The sequence below is a fragment of the Dasypus novemcinctus genome, chromosome 1, assembly GCF_030445035.2.
Source record: "Dasypus novemcinctus isolate mDasNov1 chromosome 1, mDasNov1.1.hap2, whole genome shotgun sequence".
NCBI classification, from domain to species: Eukaryota; Metazoa; Chordata; class Mammalia; order Cingulata; family Dasypodidae; genus Dasypus; species Dasypus novemcinctus.
The window spans coordinates 137,329,445-137,349,669 of record NC_080673.1 but is presented as its reverse complement, the minus strand read 5'-3'; the positions used below and the strand labels follow the sequence as shown (position 1 = coordinate 137,349,669).

At 37.7% G+C, this 20,225-nt stretch overlaps 1 protein-coding gene across 1 annotated transcript in view; it reads right to left on the bottom strand.

The window, feature by feature from the left end:
- LOC101430809 (transmembrane protease serine 11E) overlaps positions 1-20,225 on the bottom strand; it is a 125,998-nt gene that overhangs the window by 105,241 nt on the left and 532 nt on the right. The window contains exon 2 of the mRNA XM_071216213.1: positions 40-170. The gene's annotated coding sequence lies outside the window, so the exon portion shown is untranslated. The remainder of the gene's footprint in view (positions 1-39; positions 171-20,225) is intronic.

Genomic DNA, 20,225 nt, shown 5'->3' with positions numbered 1-20,225 from the left:
AGGGAGGAATAGTAAAAAATAAATAAATGAAACTCTCACCATGTCAGGGTAGATGTATACATGCCTCCTCCTAGAAGACCACAGTGTGGGTGGGAGCTGTTGTCCTGACAGCCTGGAATTCATTTGGTCTCATCAAATCAGGGAAGGATAGGGATTTCATCAACAGAATCCTGCAATTGGGATGACAGCAATGAAACTCTGTTTGGAACTTTCAAACTGCCCTGAGTCACAAAACTCTTTCTAACAGAACTTCTTTCTTTCCATGGTTCTGTGTGTAGCCAGACATTCAGAGTCTGTGCTCATGTGCGAGTAACCCACAGACCTTATAAATTATGCCTGTAGACTTTTAGATGCTTGCAATTCCAGTATAAGCATTTGTACCAAAAGTAAACTGGCTGCATCAGAATCAAATTTTATAATCTTGCTTTTAAGTTTAAGGCCTTTAGGTTTCAACTAAGCTTAATTCTGGAAAGAGTAAAAGAATGTGTCCTTGGCATTTATTTCAAAGACCTACTCATTAAAAAATATTGTTTACATACTGATATGGGGCACTAGATCTTACAGTAACTTATATAACTAGTAATAATTATGCATGATAGGCAAAACAATCGTGTTACGTTTCTCTCAGAAGGAGATAATTTATCAATGCATAGCTGAGAAATACTGGGGTAACAAGTATTCTAAAGACTTCATTGTAAATCAGTAATGGTGAGAAATGAAATGTTCACACTCAGTAGCAAAAGAGATTCAGTTTCACAATGATGTATCATTTCCCTTTGGAAAAGTAACAAATGTATTAATCACGATTGACATTAAGGACCAAGGATGGCTGAATGTACTATAAACCGGTGTAAGCTTTCAAGAGGGCAATTTTGCAGTGATTACCAAAAACCTGGACAGCGTTCATTCTGTTTGACTCAGAAACGCTGCTTCTAGGAATTTATTCTATTTATCTATCATAGAGAAAAAAATATGTAAACAACTTAAAATCTAAAATTCAAGGAGGGGTAAATTACTTATAACACATTGCTCTATTTCTGTCCCAATCGACATCTAATACATGTTCCTTGCCTGTGAAGTTAAAAATGAAAACTACGTTTCCCAGGTGCCTTAGCAGTGAGGCAGCCAGCCCGGGCCGTTCTCGGGTGCTGCTTAAACAAAGGCGGCCTGTGTCCTTCCCGCCCCTGCCTCCGCGGCGGGCGGCTTCCCGGGGCCAGTGGGCGGCCGAGTCGCTGGCACTGGCGGGGGGATTCTGGAGCGGGCAGTTTTTGCCGGAATGTCAACGCTTGGTCCCAACAGTCGGGGTTTGCAAGCCATCTGTAACAGGCAGTAGTAAAGTCCTCTCTACCTTAACTGAAATAGAGCCGTCAGCGACTGAACCACATCCAACAGAGCATCCATACGGTGAAACATGCCACATCATTGTCAAAAACATTTAATGATATGGGAGTAATGTCTAACTTTTTTACTGACAACTCATTTTTCACTGATTTATAACTTCTCAATCACTATTTATGTTAAATACTTTCCGTAAAGGGCCCCTGTGTCTTTCAAAACAAATGGTTACACACACGAGTGGCTAATTGTGGTTGCAGGAAAAATAAGTTATTTTTTAAAAACTTGGATCACTAAAAGGATTTCCCTCCCGCTTTTGACTTACCCTGGGTTCTGTCGCCGCGCACCGAATTTCCCACCAAAGCCTTAGTTTTTACGTGTAACCTAGGTATCAGCTAAAATAGACTGTTTTTAGAAATTCAAATGATTTGGCTCAAACCATATTCCATGTAAATACTAGAAGACCTGCATTCCTCCAGGTAACCCGCCAATTCTTTGGAAAGAGAGGGAAGGTGATAGATTGGCTTAGATTTTTTTCTAAATATTTAATTCAGTGGTCTGCCTGCTGTCCCCAGAGGGGAAGGAAACAGTACAAAAGTTTATTTTACTTCTGTTATGAATTACTCCACTTCCGTGGGAGGTAGAAACAGCACAGTCAATTTTAGTTTAAAATTACTTTTTTTTCTTTTTTTCTACCTCCATTACACAAAGCTAATGAGTCCTCAAAATTTTCATTTGAAAATACTTTAGTGAACCTGAGAACACACAAATATGTTCTGCATGCTTCTGGATACTTTTGGCATTAGGATTATGTAATGTGGGTCAAATTAAGCTACAAGTTAAATTGTAGCTTTCATTTTTTGATATTTTTAAAGAATGGATAAGGCACTCAGAGGAAGGACTACAAGACAATTTCCAAAAATGTCCCTTTTTATTTCTTCAAGATTTTGGAGAGGATTTTAGAAAGAAGCATGCTTTGGATTGACTAGAGTTAAGAGTCAATTGTGTGATGGGGTCTTGCCTTACTTAGCCTTGGGAAGGTGTTACAGTCACTTCCCTGTTTTTCAGATGCCTAAAACTCAGTGTGGCTGGGAGGCAGTTTTGTGTGAAGGCTAAAACAGGATATTTAGGGTTAATAGTTCTGGTGTAGTGGAAGCAGAGAGGATTCATTGATCACGTACTGAAGGCTAGGACTCAGGAATCTCTGAGAAGGAAGATTTATTACCACCGAACCGGCAGACTCCTGTCCAAAAAGCTGAGCCCCAGTAGAGGTTTTAGGTTATTTTTATACAAAAGACACACATGGTGGGGCCAGGGGAGGTTTAGGGGTCAAAAAGACTTTGTTAGTTTTTTTAGGGTTTAACCATTTGTTTGACTATCAGTTAAACTTGAATTAGCATATCACCTACATTCCAGGTAAGCTTGAATTAACGTATGTATCTCCCACATTCCAGGTAAGCTTGAATTAATAAGTCACCCACATTCAGTTTGGATGTAACTTTGAATATACATTCAGTCTACATCCTTTCTGAATATTTAAAGCCTATAGGGTCTATATTACTTAATTGGCTTTCTAGAAACTAGGCACACTTGGATACAGAATTAGATAAATTTGAATTCATGCACAGGCTATATTACTGGGTTCATCTAAGTTCTTCAACATACTTTGGTCAAGTCAAATAAATTAACCTACATTTAATTTTCTTCCTTTTTAAAAATGAGGATCAAAATAATACCTATCTCAAAGGGTTATTGTGAAGATTTAGTGAAATAATATTAATACATGGAACTAAATTTAGCATTAACAGTACTGATGAGGTAGGGAAAGATAGGAGGAGGGAAATAACTCCCAAAGTAAATTCACCGTCAGATAACACCTAACCACAATGGAAAATCACCCACCCAAGGCCTAGGGCCCAAGGCCTAATGCTAGAAGATACCAGAGGAGAAAAGGCCCTCCTGTCACCTGACTACCACATGCTTTACAAACTCCTCCCTGGACAATTCCCACTCTGAGAAATGCAGGAGCCAGTAAAAAGTTGTAGTCTTTAATCCCTCTTTGGAATCACGTATACCAATGGGAATGTTGGATATACAAGTCCTAATTTACATGCCAGGGGAGCCCAGGCCTGATAAAACAGTATCCCCAACCCCAGCAGGCACGACTCTTGCAACCCATACACCCGTGCTGGCAATCCCACCTTGAGTGTGTACTTTCACTTTACATTAAAAGTTCCTGCTACTACACAACTAATCCTTGAATTCTTTCTCATGACTTTGTCAAGAACCCTCCTACCCTAGGTTGAGGTCTTTCTCTAAGATCTCCCAGGTCCTCTTGGATATCACTGTGTTCTCTGTGTATGTTAGTGGTAAAAATATTTACCCAAACTGATCTTTTTCTTTCTTACAAACCTGACTCTTCTCAATTACATATCTGTTAATGACATCTTTAGGTGCTTGTGGAGAGCAGCAGTTATTTCGTTATTTCCCTCTCTAGGCTTGTTATAATTTGGATTCTTTAAAAATAAGCAGTGAGAAGGAAATTTCAAAACAGCAACAGTAGTATCTACCACTGTAGGAATAAAGAGATTATAGTCAACTAGTGCCAAAACATTAAAAATGCTTTAGAAAGCCACAAGCCAATACTTTAGAAACCAGAGTATAATAAATGAAATAATAGCATAATCTAGGTAGTTGAAGTGGTAAAGAAAAATAAAAGAAAATCAGAATTTAAAGAAAGAATTTCTAATTAAAGGAAAATGGCAGGGAAAAAAATATTTAGATCATTGGAAGAGCCAACAAGTTCACTGGGTAGAAATGTTTGAATGCACGACCATTTTCTTAGATAAGTGTTTTATTTGTGTTTAAATTGTAGCTTTCATTTTATGATAGTTTTAAAGAATGGATAAGAGCACATCATCTGAAATGAAAGGATGTTAAATTGGAAAATATAATGATCAGTCCTGGACAGGATGCGCAGCTTAAAGAATGTTTTATTATTTACCATTTTGCAGGATGCTTCTGTGAAACCTTTTAAATAAAAAATCTGAGGGAATGACTGAAGCAGAAGTTAAATTACTGCACAGAATAAAGGCAATTCTTTAAGCTAAAAAAAAAAAATTAGTAAATACAAGGAAAGTGTAAAATTAAATTATTAGTAGTACTTGTAACACAATCATTTCTGTCCCAAGAGAGATAGTCAAAATACCTCTCCCTTTTGTTTTGTTTTGTTTTTAATTTCAAAAGTTTTATATCCTATGTACTATTCAGAAAAGCAGGGTAATAGACATTATTGGTTGGTGACTGTATTAGTCAAAGAAATGCTGATGCAAAATACCAGAAACCTGTTGGCTTTTACAAAGGGTATTTATTTGGGATAGGAGCTTACAAATACCTGTCCAAAAAGCATAGGTTACGTCCCTGATGAAGGTCTGTTTCCATGTTTTGAAGCAAGATGGCTGCTGATTTCTGCCAGGGTTCAGGCTTCCTGGGTTCCTCTCTTCCTGGGTCTTGCTTCTCTCTGGGCTCAGGTCCTCTGTTTTCTCCACAAGGTCAGCTCTAGTCTATGAGGCTCTCTAGGCTTTGCCTCTCTCCACAGTTAGCTGTAGACTATCAGGTAAACAGCTCTGTCTCTCTCCCTGGGGTTTCTGCCATGTCTAAGGAGCTGTCTCTATTCCAGTTCCTCTTTTCCTGGGGCTTGCTTCTCTTTCCTCTGTGTGCTTACTTCCCAGGGTTCTAGCTCAAGACACCAGCATCAAATCAAAACTCCAACATCAAAATCTTCCTACCTCTCCCTTTTGAAGCAATCATCCAGTCATGCCCCAAGAACATTTATACTGGCTATATTTTGAGCACTTACCATGTGCCAGCTTACACTCTATTTACTTGCTAAATCTGCACAGTAACCATCTGAGGTAGGTATTCTGATCCTTAAGTACTTTCACAGTTGAGGATACAGAGGTACAAAGAGGTTAGCTTGATCAAAGCAACAAAGCTCCCAAGCAGCAGAACTTGAATTTAAACAGGGAATCTGATTCCAGAGTTCTTAAGAGACAAGGAAATATTCGTAGAACTGAGCTACCCAAGAACCTAATCACTAGGTGTTTCATTAATCTCACAAAGGTTTATAGAATTATCATATTTTAAAATGCAAAAACAATCATGTTATTCCCTGAATCACTTAAGCTACATGTTAAAATGTCAGATTCCCAGGCCTTTTGAAACACAGTAATTTAAACCCAGCCCCACCTTGGTTTCTGCTAACACCAGGATCTTGACTGAGGCAGTCTGTCCTCCATCACCTCACAGTTAAAATAGTTTTAGTTGCTTACTTGAAAAACAAAAGTGCCCAGTTTGTTCTGAATTGAAACAAAGTCTGAAACTGTAACCAAGTCTTAAGAATTAACAAATAATTATGATTACAAACTTATAATCTTTTATATGCCTTTATATTATAAAACAGCAAAAAGTTAATGTCTGAAATTGCTGAAACTTGTTGGATTTAGCCTAGACCTGCTAGTGTGATAGTTATATTGTGACATTAATTCTAGACTGAACTTATTTTGTTTATGGTTATTTCAGAACTAGGCTCACCCTTGTGTATACTTGCCATTGTTATGGTAGCCACTCTATCATCCTCCATTTGAATCCTCAAAAATTCTTGCCCCCTAGTTCCTAGTTCTGGGAAGGCAGATTGAGATACCTCTCTCTTGTCCTTCCATTAGCATTAATAGACCTGTATTCTCTCATGACCATCCCAGTGTGAAATTCATCTGCTCCTGGCAAGAACCCAGAGGGACTCCTGAGGGGTTTCCTTCACTTTCACAAGCTCTCAAATCTGATCTCCAGGGTTAAGGCCAAATACCTACATTTTGAACACATTTTCCCTGTGATTCTTAAGCAAAGTATAATTTGAGTACTCCTAACAAAAGGATAGAATTTAAACACCATGTTTTGACATAAAAAGCAATGCCTTGGGAAGCAGATGTGGCTCAACTGATAGAGTGTCCACTTACCATATGGGAGGCCCAGGGTTCAAACCTAGGACCTCCTGGCCCATGTGGTGAGCTGGTCCACGTGCAGCGCTGCTGCGCACAAGGAGTGCCATGCCATGCAGGGGCGTCCCCCACGTAGGGTAGCCCCACATGTAAGAAGTATGCCCCACATTGAGCTGCCCCACGAAAAAAAAAGCACAGCCTGCCCAGGAGTGGCACCACACACACCGAGAGCTGACACAGCAAGATGATGCAGCAAAAAGAGACACAGATTCCAAATGCCACTGCAAATGCAAGTGGACACAGAAGAACACACAGCGAATGGACACAGAGAACAGACAATGGGGAACAGGGGAACAGGGAAGGCTAGAGAGATAAAATAAATCTTAAAAAAAAAAAAAAAAAAGCAATGCCTTGCACAGTGCTTGACATGTAACAGATGCCCAACAAATATTTGTGGAAGAAAACCATGGAATCAGGAAAGATCTGTCAGGCAGCTTCAATTTGGGTTGAAATTAGGACTTGAGGGTAATAGACTAGATCCCCTACAGAAATTCTGCATATATTAATTTCAACTTTTGGTTGGCTTTATGTTTTCTTTTTCTTTCTACAAAAGGTTAGGTAGCCCTTAAAGACTAAATGCAATGATTAACTAAGTACAAATTTACTCAGCTTTTAAAGGACAATTACTTGTTCCTCTTCCTCTTTTTTTTTTATATTATACCTTTCTGTGTTTGCATTGGCATGTGATCTGTTTTTTCTAGCCAAATGAGTCAGTTTAGATGGCAGCATTAATTTAGAAAAGCCCAATTGTGTTTCAGAGTCTTGCATAGCCACACATACAAAAAAGCAGTGACTGCATACATATGCTCCAACTAGTCCACATAATTTCTAAAATTTTGTGGAAATTTTGACTGGAAGCTGCTTCAGAAAAGTCTGGTACAATTTAAATCTCAACTTACTCATAGGTACCTTCATGTGAAAAGTTTCACAATAAATTGCAACTTGATTTTCAACCACTTTCCACTGCCTGCCCCCACCAACCAGCCAAATAAAGAAAAAAATAAAAGAATAACCATATATAATTATAATTGTACCACATAGCACTGATTAAAATAATAGGAAAATAGAGCTGGAAAGAACCTTAAAGATAATAACAGTCATAATTAAAATTTTATAATTTTAATGTACTTGCACATATATATCTCATTTGATTTTCACAAAAACTCTGTGTAGTTTATATTATTGCTCTGGTTTTATAGATGACACTATGTGACTTGCCCAAGGTCAAGGAAAGTTCAAGTAGTCTAATCTCGTATTAGACAAATAAAATATGAAAGCTGAGAGATAATAATTTATAAAATTGATTGAATGCTGGTCACTTTCTTTTTTAGTAATAATTAAAAATAATAACTCCTTTCTTTTTTTTAATAATAAACTTATTTTTAGAGCAGTTTTAGGCTTACTGAAAAATTGCATAGAAAATAATAGAGAGTTCCTATATACCCCCGCCACACACACACAAACACTGTTTCCCGTTATTGACATCTTGCAATAATGTGGTACATTTGTTGCAATCAATGAATCAACATTAATATGTTATTAATAATTAAAGTCTAATTTACTTTAGGGTTCACTCTATGTGTTTAGTTCTATGGATTTTGACAAATGCATGAAGTCATGTATCCACCATTAGAGCATCATACAGTCTAGTTCCACCTATTTAGTCCTCCCTCTTTCTTTCCCCTGCCCACCCAAATCATGGTGTCCATTGATTTTTTTTACTGTCTCTATAGTTTTATTTTTCCAGAATGTCATAAAGTCCTTTGTCAGATATGTGTTTTGCAAATATTTTCTCCCAATAATTAGTTGTCTTTACTGAAAGAGAAAAACTGCCAGCCAAGAATTCCTTTTTTGGCCTTCCCAGGGTCCTCAGGATGGAGAAATAAAATATGGATTAGAGTGGACTTACTGGTATTCTACTATAGAATTATAATGACTCTAGCAATGGAAGAAGTTGTGTCATTGATGTGGAGACAGTGGCCACAGGAGTTGCTGAGGGTAGGGAGGAGGAAAAAGAGGTGTGATATTGGGGTATTTTCAGGACTAGGAGTTGTCCTCAGTTATATCACAGGGACAGATGCAGGACATTATATATCCTACCATAACCAACTAAATGGACTGGGAGAGAGTGTAAACTACAACATAAACTATAATCCATGCTGGGTGGCAATGCTCCAAAGTGTACTCATCAACTGCAATGAATGTATCACATAGTGAAGGAGGTTGTCAAAGTGGGAGGAGTGAGAGGTGTGGGGAGTGGGTTATATGGGAATCTCTTATATTTTTTAATGTAACATTTTGTGTGATCTATGTATCATTTTTTTAAAAAAGGAATAAAAATAAATAAATAAATAAATAAAAGATATTTATTTTTATTACCTCTCCCTCCTCAGTTGGCTCCCTCATCTGTCTGCTCATTTTCTTTAGGAGGCACTGGGAAATTAATCTGGTACCTCCAATGTGGGAAGCGAGTGCCCAACTGCTTGAGCCACTTCCCCTCCCTGCTGGTTGTGGCATGTGCTGGTTGTGGCATCTGCTCATTGCAGCAGTTGCTGCATTTGTGGCATCTGCTGGTTGCAGCATCTGTTCATTGCAGAGTCTGTGCATTGCAGCATCTGCTTATGGCAGTGGTTGTGGTATCTGTTGGTTGTGGTGTCTGCACTTTGCAGTGCCTTTTGGCTGTGATGTCTGCGGGTTGCAGCATCTGCTCATTGTGGTGTCTTGCTGGTTGCAGTGTCTTGCTGGTTGCAGCATTTGCTCGTTGTAGCATCTGCTCATCTTTTTTAGGAGTTCACTGGGAACTGAACCCAGGACCTCCCATGTCAGAGGTAGGCACCCAATTGCTTGAGCCACATCCACTCCTGTGGCTCAGTGGTTGAATGCTACCTGGCATGTACAAGATCCCAGGTTCAATAGCTGGTACCTCCTAAAAATAATAAAAATAATAAAACAAAAAATAAAGGAAACTATAGGATACAGCAAAGGTAGGGCTGAGAAGGAAAATTATAATCCTCAATGCTTATTTTTTTAAAAAAAGAATTGACTGTACACTTTGGAATAATTTTATGCCTTATTAATATGTATCAATAAAATTGATTTGTGCAGTTAGGTGTTCAATTTTAGCTCTTATTCTTTTCTTTCTTTCAGTCTTCAGTTATAGCTCTCTCTCTCTCTCTTCCTCTTTTTCACAAATCAAGCCCAGTTTTGAGCAAGAAACAGGGCAATCCTAACAATCCCATTTGAACCAAGAATCAAAAAGCAGCAGTAACACACATCCTCCTGCTAAAGAGAGAAAGAAATTGAGCACTGAGTGAACTACCATCCTAATCAGATGACTAGACATCAGCATTTCTTTTATCAAGGAACCGGGGCCATCCTCCCTTATCTCCTCACCTGAAGAAGTCTCTTCAGCCACCTCTCATTACTGCTCCTTCTGTAGTTCCTGCAGCTCCTCAGTGCTGAGCTCTTTATGATGTTCCTCCACTAACTCCCCAATATCAGCAGCATCGACCTCCAGACCCATGTACTGGAATTCAGCAGCCTTTTTATTAGCACTCACTACCTTGCCATGCCTTATGACACTATGGATACCAGTCCTCTTTTTAAAATTATCAATCCAGGCTGGCCTTAAAAACTTCAACACTCTCATCACTTGGTTCAGGGGTTCTTGTTTGTTTTTCAAAAGATGAGCATGCAACACCCATCTTTCACATATCATAGCTTCTGATACCCAAATTAATAACAGCTTTTCAACATCCTTGAGTGTTAGGGAACACCTCTTTGTTACTTAACTCCTTTCACAACATCAGCCTTTCTTATAGCTTCTTAATTCTTAATGATGGTGGAGACTGTGGTTCTAGACATACGGTATTACCTAGCAAGATCAGTAATGCAAATATCACTCTCATGTTTACCTATTTCTTTTTGTCATTGTTGTTCAATGGTAGTGAGAAGTAATTTTCTGCTCAGTGCTGTCACTGTTCATTTTCTTAGGACTCATGATGAGAAAAACAAAAAGCAAAACTATATAAAATAACCACAGAAGCTAAGAAAAGACCACAGTGTGAGGTGCACAGGGCAAGAGGTGCCATGCGACTAGAGCATGACCCTACATTTTTTACTAGAAAAGGTAGTGAGTCACAAGGCAACTGACACCGACAAGTTCTGGCTTACACATTATCAAATAAACGATGAGTTCTGAGACAAAATTTTTGAGTCAAAATGTGTCGAGTACCAAATTCAATGAGTTTCAAAGCAGTCAAATACCAAGGTATGACTGTAAGTGATAGGTAGAGTAAAACATTAATATTTCCTATCTCAGGCCTGGCCATTTTATTTTTAATCTTAATTGATGATGATGATCATCATCATGTTTTATTGAGATCATGTCAAGAAATAAGTATGAACTGAGCTCTTTACATAAATACTTTTTTTTTTTTTAAGAGGTACTGGGGATTGAACCCATTACCTTGTACATGGGAAGCAAGCACCCAACCACTGAGTTACATCTTCTCCCCAGTGAGAGCTGGTTTTTTCATTTGTTTATTTTTAGGAGATACTGGTACCTCCAGGAATGAGGTATGAAAAACCTGGTACCTCATTCATGGGAAGCAGGTGCTCAACCACTTGAGCTATTATAAAATCCACTTCCCCAAACATACCATTTTTATCTTTTACAAATACTTAACCCATTCTTATTTTGGAGCAAACTTTAGTGACTGAGGGCTAAGCACTCTTTTTTCAAGGTAAGAAAAAAAAATTATCCTCAGAATGACCTTTTAAAAAAATCAGAGACTTCTTTTGCTTTGTTTTAGTTCTCTTCCTTTCAGTCCAATATCCTTTGGAAAAATTGTTTACTTTGGTAAGTGAATCAGTACTCTCAATAGTGAGTTCAACAACCAGCTGAGCTGACATTGGTTCCCTACCTTCAACCCAGCACCAACGGGAAATTTACAAATTCACCAAATGTTAAAGAGATCAAACCTTGGAAATACAGAAAGAAAACGGGGATTATTTTCCCTGCCTTGCTTGGTAACTGTGATAGTTTCATTTTTCAAATACTGCAATCAGCAAAATTAGGAATGACAATTTTTTTCTTCATATATTGATTTATATTTACATTTTATATAAATGGAATCATACAGTATGTTACACAATACATTTAGTTCATAGTAACGCAATCTTACAGTATTTGTCATTTTGTGTCTGGCTTGCTTCACTCAACATAATGCCCTCCAGGTTCATCCATGTTGTCATATGCTTTATGAGTTAATTTCTTCTTACAGTTGAATAATATTCCATCATGTGAATCCACCACAGTTTGTTTATCCATTCATTGGTTGATAGACACCTGGGTTACTTCCAACTTTTGGCAATTGTGATTAACACCACTATGAACATTGTTGTGCAGAAGTCTATTTGTGTCACTGTTGTCAGTTTTTCCAGGTATAGCCAGTAGTGGTAATGCAGGGTTACATGACAAATCTATATTCAACTTCTTTAGGAACTTCCAAACAGTTCTCCACAGTGGTTGTACCATTCTGCATTCCCACCAACGTGAATAAGCATTCTTATCTCTCCACATCATCTCCAACACTTGTATTTCTATGTCTTTTTAATAGTCACCATTCTGATAGATGTGAAATAATCTCATTGTAGTTTTGATTTGCATTTCCTAATCATTAGTGATGTTGAACATTTTTTCATGTGTTTTTTTGGCCATTTGTATTTCTTCTTTGAACAAATGTTTATTCAAGTCATCTGTCCATTTTTTAATTGGACTGTATCTTTTTATTGTTGAGTCATAAATCTCTTTATATATCATGGATATTAAACCCTTATTGGACACGTGATTTCCAAATTATTTCTCCCACTGTGTCAGCTACCTTTTCAAACTTTTAACAAAGTTCTGTGTCGTACAAAAGTGTTTAATTTTGAGGAGGTCCCATTTATCTATTTTTTTCTTTTGTTGCACAGGCTTTGGGTATAAGGTTCAAGAAACCACCCCCAATTACAAGGTCTTTAAGATGTTTCCCTACATTTTATTCTAGCAGTTTTATGGTCCTGACTTTTATATTTAGGTCTTTGATCAATTTTAAGTTGATTCTTGTATAGGGAATGAGATAGGGGTCCTCTTTCATTCTTTCGGTTATGGATATTCAGTTGTCCCAGCACCATTTGTTGAAGAGAATGTTTTTTCTCATTAACATAGACTTGGTAGGTTTGTAAAAAACCAGTTGACCATAGAGGTGAGGGTTTGTTTCTTGACTTTCAATTCTATTCCATTGATCTATCTTTATGCCAGTAACATACTGTTTTGAGTACTGAAGCTTTGTAATACGTTTCAAGGTTAGGCAGTGAAATTCCTTTCATATTGCTCTTCTTTTTTAGAATGCTTTTGACTTTTTGGGTACATTTTCCCTTTCAAATGAATTTGGTAATTACCTTTTCTATTTCCATAAATCAGACTCTTGGAATTTTGATTGGTATTGCATTGAATCTATAGATAAGTTTGGGTAGGATTGACATCTTCATGTATTTAGTCTTCCGATCCATGAACATGGAAAGTCTTTTAATTTGTTTAGGTCTTCATTGATTTCTTTTAGCATTGTTTTGTAATTTTCTGCATATAGGTCCTGTACTTTTTAAAAATAATTTTTAATATATATTTTTAAGATACTTAGATTACATAAATGTTATGTAAAAAACATAGGGGATTTCCATATGACCTGCTCCCTCCCTTTCCCACATTTTCCCACATTAACAACATCCTTCATTAGTGTGGTATGTTTGATACAATTGATGAACACATTTTGGAGCATTGCTACTTAAGCATGGATTATATTTTAAGTTGTAATTTACACTCTCCACTGCACAATTTTATAAGTTATGGAAAGATTTATAATGGTCTATATCTGTCATTGCGCTGTAACTCAGGACAATTCCAAAGTCCCAAAAATGCCTCCATATTACAACTGTTTTTCCATCTCCCTCCCCTCAGAACCTCCAGTGGCCACTGCCTCATATCAGTGATAGAGGTTCTTCCATTGCTAGAATCACAATAAGTCTATAGTAGAATGCCCATAAATCCACTCTAGTCCACCTTTCATTCCTCAATCCTGAGGATTCTGGGATGATGATGCCCACTCCACCTCTAATTGAGAGAGGGCTTAGATCCCATGGAGCAAATGGATGGGAATATCTTGCTTGCAGTTGTAGACTCTCTTTCTTCCTTGGGATGATCATTGTCCATCATCATCTCCTTGTCAGTTGTCCAGGGTGAGCAGATGAACTGGAGAATAGGTGTTGCAACTTTGTTGAGATTCAGGGTCCAGCTAGTACATGGACAGCCCAAAGATTTATGTCTTTTGGGTATACACTTATCAACTCTAGTACTAACTATAGGTTCAGAAAGAAGAGGCAGAAGAGTCATGTGCTAGGTCCTGAACTTCTTTGGTTAAATTGATTTCTAGGTATTTCAGTCTTTCTGTTGCTATGGTAAATGGAATTTCCCCCCTGATTTTAGTGTACAAAAATATTACTTATTTTTGCATGTTGATCTTGTATCCTGTCACTTTGTTGAACTCATTTATATGCTCAAGTAGCTTTGTTTAGACATTTCAGAATTTTGTAAAAATAGGATCATGTCATTGCAAAGAGAGTTTTACTTCCTCTTTTCCTATTTGGATGGCTCTAAGGTTTTTTTTTCCTTATGTAATTGCTCTAATTAGAACTTCTTAGGTAATTGTCTAACTAGACAATATTAAAAAACAGTTGTGACAGAGGGCATACTTATCTTCTTACTGATCTTAGAGGAAAGGATTCAACCTTTTCCCATTGAGTAGGATGTTGGCCATGGGTTTTTCACATATGACCTTTATCATATTGAGGAATATTACTTCTTTTTCTACCATTTGAAGTGTTTTTATCAAGAAAGGATGTTGGATTTTGTCAGATACCTTTTCTGCATTGATTGAGATGATTGTGGGGTTTTTTTCCTTCAATTTGTTAATGTTGTGTATTACATTGATCGATTTTCTTGGGATTTATCCATTTCATCTAGGTTGTCTACTCTGTTGGCATAGTTTCTCATAATCTCCTCTTCTGATTCTTTTTATTTCTGTGGGATCAGCTGTAACCGCCCCCCTTCCATTTCTGATTGTATTTATTTGCATCTTCTTCTCTCACTCTTTTTTTTGTTTTGTTTTGTTAGTCTAGCTAGGGGTTTGTCAATTTTATCCATCTTCTCAAAGAATCGCTTTTTGGTTTTGTTGATTTTCTCTATTTTTTTCCCTCAATTTCATTTATTTCTGTTCTAATCTTTATTCTTTCTTTCCTCGTACCTGCTTTGGGATTGGTTTACCATTCTTTTTCTAGTTTCTCCAATTGTTCAGTTAAATCTTTAAGTTTAGCTCCTCTTTTTGATATAGACATTTAGGGTTATAAATTTCCCTCTCAAGATTGCCTTTGCTGTATCCCAAAAGTTTTGATAAGTTTTGTTCTCATTTTCATTTGACTCAATATATCACTGATTTCACTTGCAATTTCTTCGACCCACTGATTATTTAGGAATGTGTTGTTCAGCCACCACACATTTGCAAGTTTACTTTTTTTCCTGTCATTTTTTAAAAGATTTTTTATCTATTTCTCTTCCCCTCCCCCCCCCAGTTGTCTGCTCTCTGTGTCCATTTGCTGTGTGTTCTTCTGTGACCACTTCTCTCCTTATCAGCGGCACCGGGAATCTGTGTTTCTTTTTGTTGCATCATCTTGCTGTGTCAGCTCTCCGTGTGTGCGGCACCATTCTTGGGCAGGCTGCACTTTCTTTTGCACTGGGCAGCTCTCCTTACAGGGCACACTCCTTGCATGTGGGGCTCCCCTATGCGGGGGACACCCACTCCTTACATGGCACGGCACTCCTTGCGTGCATTAGCACTATGCATGGGCCAGCTCCACACGGGTGAAGGAGGCCGGGGGTTTGAACTGCGGACCTCCCATGTGGTAGGCAGATACCCTATCCATTCATCAAAATCCACTTCCCTTTCCTGTCTATTATTGATTTCCAGTTTCATTCCATTATGATCAGAGAAGGTGCTCTGCATAAACTCAGTCTTTTTATATTTATTGAGAGCTGCATTGTGCCCTAACATGTGGTCTATCCTGGAGAAAGGTCCATGGGCACTTGAGAAGAATGTATAACTGGCTGAGTTTGGATGCTGTGTTCTGTATATGTCTGTTAGGTCTAACTCATTTATCATATTGTCTGTGTTTCCTTGTTGATCTTCTGTCTAGTTGTTCTATCTAATGGTATGAGTGGTGTGTTGAAGTCTCTAACAATTATTGTAGAGGTGTCTATTTCTCCCTTCAGTTTTCCCAGAGTTTGTCTCATGTATTTTGAGGCACCCTAGTTAGGTGCATAGATATTTATGACTGTTATACCTTCCTGGTGGATTGTCCCTTTTATTAATATATAATGACCTTCTGTATTTCATAACTTTTTTGTATTTAAAGTCTGTTTTGTCTGATATTAGTATAGCTACCCCTGCTCTTTTCTGGTTAGTATTCATGTGGAGTATCTTTTTCCAACCTTTCATTTTCAGGCAGTTTGTATCACTGGGTCTACAGTGAGTTTCTTGTAAACAGCATATGGATGGTTCATGTATTTTTATCCTTCTGTCAGCCTGTATCCTTTATTGGAGTTTAATCCATTCACATTCATTGATATTACTGTAAATCCACTACTTACTTCCTCCATTTTATTTTTCGTGTGTCATATCTTATTTTTGTCTGTCTTTTTACTCTTTTAGTTATCCTTTCTGCTATTCTTCTATAATCCCTCCAAGCCTGTCACTCCTATCTTTTTCTTTCATGTTCTAAGGCTTCCTTTAATATTTCCTGCATGGGTGAATTCTTTTTGCAAACTCTCTTAGTTTCTATTTGATTGTGAATATTTTATACTCACCTTCATATGTGAAAGACAATTTTGCTAGATAAAGAATTCTCAGCTAGCAGTTTTTCTCTTTCAGTATCCTAATTATATCATACCACTGTCTCCTCACTTCCATGGTTTCTGAAGAGAAATCTGAGTTAAGTCTTACTGGATGTCCCTTGTACATGATGGTTTGCTTCTCCCTTGCTGCTCTGAGAATTTTCTCTTTATCTTTAACATTTGACATTCTGAGTAGTATGTGTCTTCGAGTAGGTCTATTAGGGTTTATTTTGATGGGGGCATGGGGTTCTTCTTGGACATGTAAGTTCATTTCTTTTGTGAGAGTTGGGAAATTTTCAGCTTTTACTTCCTCAAATATTCTTTCTGCCCCTTTTCCTTTCTTTTCTCCTTTTGGAACTCCCATGATACATAGGTTGTTGCATTTTGTGTTGCCATTCAACTCTCTAAGCCCCTGCACAAGTTTTTCCATTATCTTCTCTGTTCTTTTATCCTTCAATTTTAGCTGTCCTGTCTTTGGTATCACTTATTCTCTCTTCTAATATTTTGAGTCTGCTCTTGTATGCCTCAAATGTGTTTTTGGTCTCACCTACTGTGTTTTTCATTCCTATGAGCTCTGTTACTTTTCTGTTCAGGATTTCAAATTCCTTTTTGCCCTCGCTCAATGTCTTCCTGATGTCATTTATCTCTTTAACCACATTGTCTTTCAACTCATTAATTTGATTTTGGAATTTGTGTGCATATCACTGATTAGTTCTCTCAAATTCTGCATCTCTTCCGAGGCTTTGATATATTCCTTTTTCAAAGATCTTTTTCTAGGCTGTTTCAGCTTGTTCTCTAGCTATTTTTCTGGGGGAGAAGAGAGTTTTGTGTCTTTCTAGTCTGCCATCTTCCAGAAAGTCACTACAGTATACACATTAAGTGTTTATACTCATGTAACCACTACTCCAATCAAGATGTGGATCATTTCCATCTTCACAGGAAGTGCCCTCATGCCTCTTTGCAGTTAGTGGCCCCAGACTCAACCGCATCTGGAAATCACAGATCTGGTTTCTTTATCTATCTATCTATAATCTATTCATCTGATGGTATCTTTTTAAAGAGTAAGCTTAAATTTTATCGAAGTCTAATTTTATCAGCTTTTAAACATTTTATGTTTAGTGGTTTTACATCCTGTATACATTCTCACCTATTCTGAGTTGGTGGAAAGTTTCTCCCATGTTTTCTTGTAGAAGGTTTATAGTTTTCCTTTTTTATTTATGTCTATGTCTTAGTTTGCCAAAGGCTACCAATGAAAAATTATCAGAAATGGGTTGGCTTTTATAATGGGGGTTTATTAGGGTAAAAACTTACATTTCTGAGATTGTGAAAATGTCCAAATCAAGGCATCAACAGAGATGCTGTTTCACCAAATGTTGGCTTATCCTTGAGTCCTGTCACATGGCAAGGCAAAATAGTGGCTCTCCCTCTGGGTCTCTGCCTTCTCTTCCAGGCCACTTCTTCCTCAAGTTCAGCTATGAGCAACCAAGCATATGGCATGGCTCTTCAGCTTTGAGCTGCTCCATGGGCCTAGCCACTCAGGAGCCTTTTTCTATGCCTCTGTGTCCCACTGGTTCTCGCCTGTGGCCTCTCTCAGCCTTTCAGGGTTTCTTTCATCTTCTCTCAGCTGTAGCTGATCCTGGAGTCCTCTTACACATGGCAAGGTAAAAATGGTGGCTGTCTTTATGTGTTTCTGCTGTTAGTTCTCAGTTTATATAAGACCCCAGCAAGTCCAATCAAAGGCCCTAAGTGATCTAATCAAAAGATCCTTTGACTGAATCTAATGCAATCAAAGGGTCCCATACTCACAGGAATGAATGAGTTTAAATGCATGATCTTTTCTGGGGTTCACAAAAAACTCCAAACTTTCAGTCTATGACCCCATTTTGAATTAATTTTTGTTTGTGGTGTGAGTTAGGGGTCATGGTCATTTATTCCCACATGGCTATCCAACTCTAGGATATAGATCTCATACAATAATACTGACCAGGGCTAAAGCAATTCAGATGGGTAGTAGAGGGCAAGCCTCATTGGGAAATGTATGCCATGACTAAAGGCATTACATTTTAAAAGAAGCAAATACTATTTTGACTCAAAGAAAGGTTTAGGTCAACAGGCACCAGTTTGCAACTTTTGCTATATGACCCAGCCCTGGCCTGACTAAATACTAAATATTGTGGATATTTCAGAGATACTAGATTCTGCTGTCTTCCTCTGAAGAGTGCCGGTCTTCTTGACCTTGCATACATTTTGTTTTACATTTTGCAGCTGTGACTCTGTGGAAAGCCTAAGGTATTTTCCAGCCCTGTCTACCTTCATAGGTTCAACTTCCAAATTTTGTCTTCCTGTAGCTCTTGTTCATCTTTCATTTTATGTCAGGTCCTGATTAGGCACTTACTACATAAGGTGTGGCCTGTTCTCAAACTTAATCACAGCCCCCTTGGCCTCTAATTCATTATTTGTACTGCAGCCCACTAGTTTTCTTAGATCCTTGACCACACCAAAGCCTCTTTCTCCCTCAGAGCCTTTGAAAGTGCTGTCTCCTGCCTAGAAGACTCTGACCTTTCCTAGTCTTTCTACGTATAAGGCCCTCACTCCCGTTACTCCACCCTCCCATAGCCTCTTATTTGTTTCTTTGATTGAATTCACTATAATTTTTAATTAATTTGCTTACTTATGCCTTGTCTCCCTACCTAGAATATAAATTGATACTCCTGAAGGACAGAAAGCACAGAGCCTTGAAGAATATTTGGAACTTAATAGAAATTTAATAAATACAAGTTGACTGAATTAATATTAATAAATAAGTAGAACAGCATATAAAACTCTCTTGATTCAACCTCTTATCTATACATTCAATATCAACCTGAATTGAGCCATGGACAGTTTTACTACTTTGGACCTTTTCACTTGACATTTCTTTTATCCTGAAAATCATCCATCTGCCCAACCTCCTTCTCCTTTCTCCCCTTCACTTAGTTGAAAATAATAGTCCTTTAGGTTTCATCTAGGCTTCATTTTCACTTTACCAGAAAACCCCTTGACTTTCTTCTGTACCTCCTATGACCCTCTGGGTTCCAGTAACAACCTGAGTTTACTCTATAGGAGACACTGTAATTGAGTAGTCAAGAAAACAGGGTTTGGAGTCAAACTGCCTTGATTTGAAGCATGCTGTTACTACTAGCCCTGTGACATTGGGCATTTTAATTTCACATTAATTTACTTTCCACGATATAAACTAGAATTAATAATATAATCTATGGGGTTTTGGAAGATGAAATAAGATAGAAAAAGCCAAGTACTCACAACAGTATCTGGCCTGCAGTAACTCAAATTTTTCTATTACACAGTAACTTCCTTGTAACTTCTCTCCTACATTATACTGAAAATTCCTTAAAAGCAGAGTTACTGTTCACTCTTGATTCCCCACCTCTGATAGGTATGCTTTAATTTTCTGTTTTTTGGGGGAATTTTTTTTGGAGGTACGGGGTTAGGGATTGAAGCTGGAACCTCATATGTGAGAAGCCTGTGTTCAACCACTGAGCTACACACGCTCCCTATGGTTTATATTTATTGAACTTTTCCCTTTTCTAATTCTTTTCCCTGCAAACCATCCTTCAGATGGCTCCAAAACTAAGATCTGTTGTTGTGTTTCCATTGCTTAAAATCCTCCCACTGCTTTGGTGTTGATCTTAACTTTTTACATTGGCCATCGAGTACCAACACACGCTAGAATACTTGTCTTTCTCTGAATGTGCCACTACTTTATCAAGTTACCTCTTTTTAAATTTTTCTTTCCCTTTTAAACTCAGTTACTCTGCATTAAAACAAAATAGCATTCTCATTCTTTT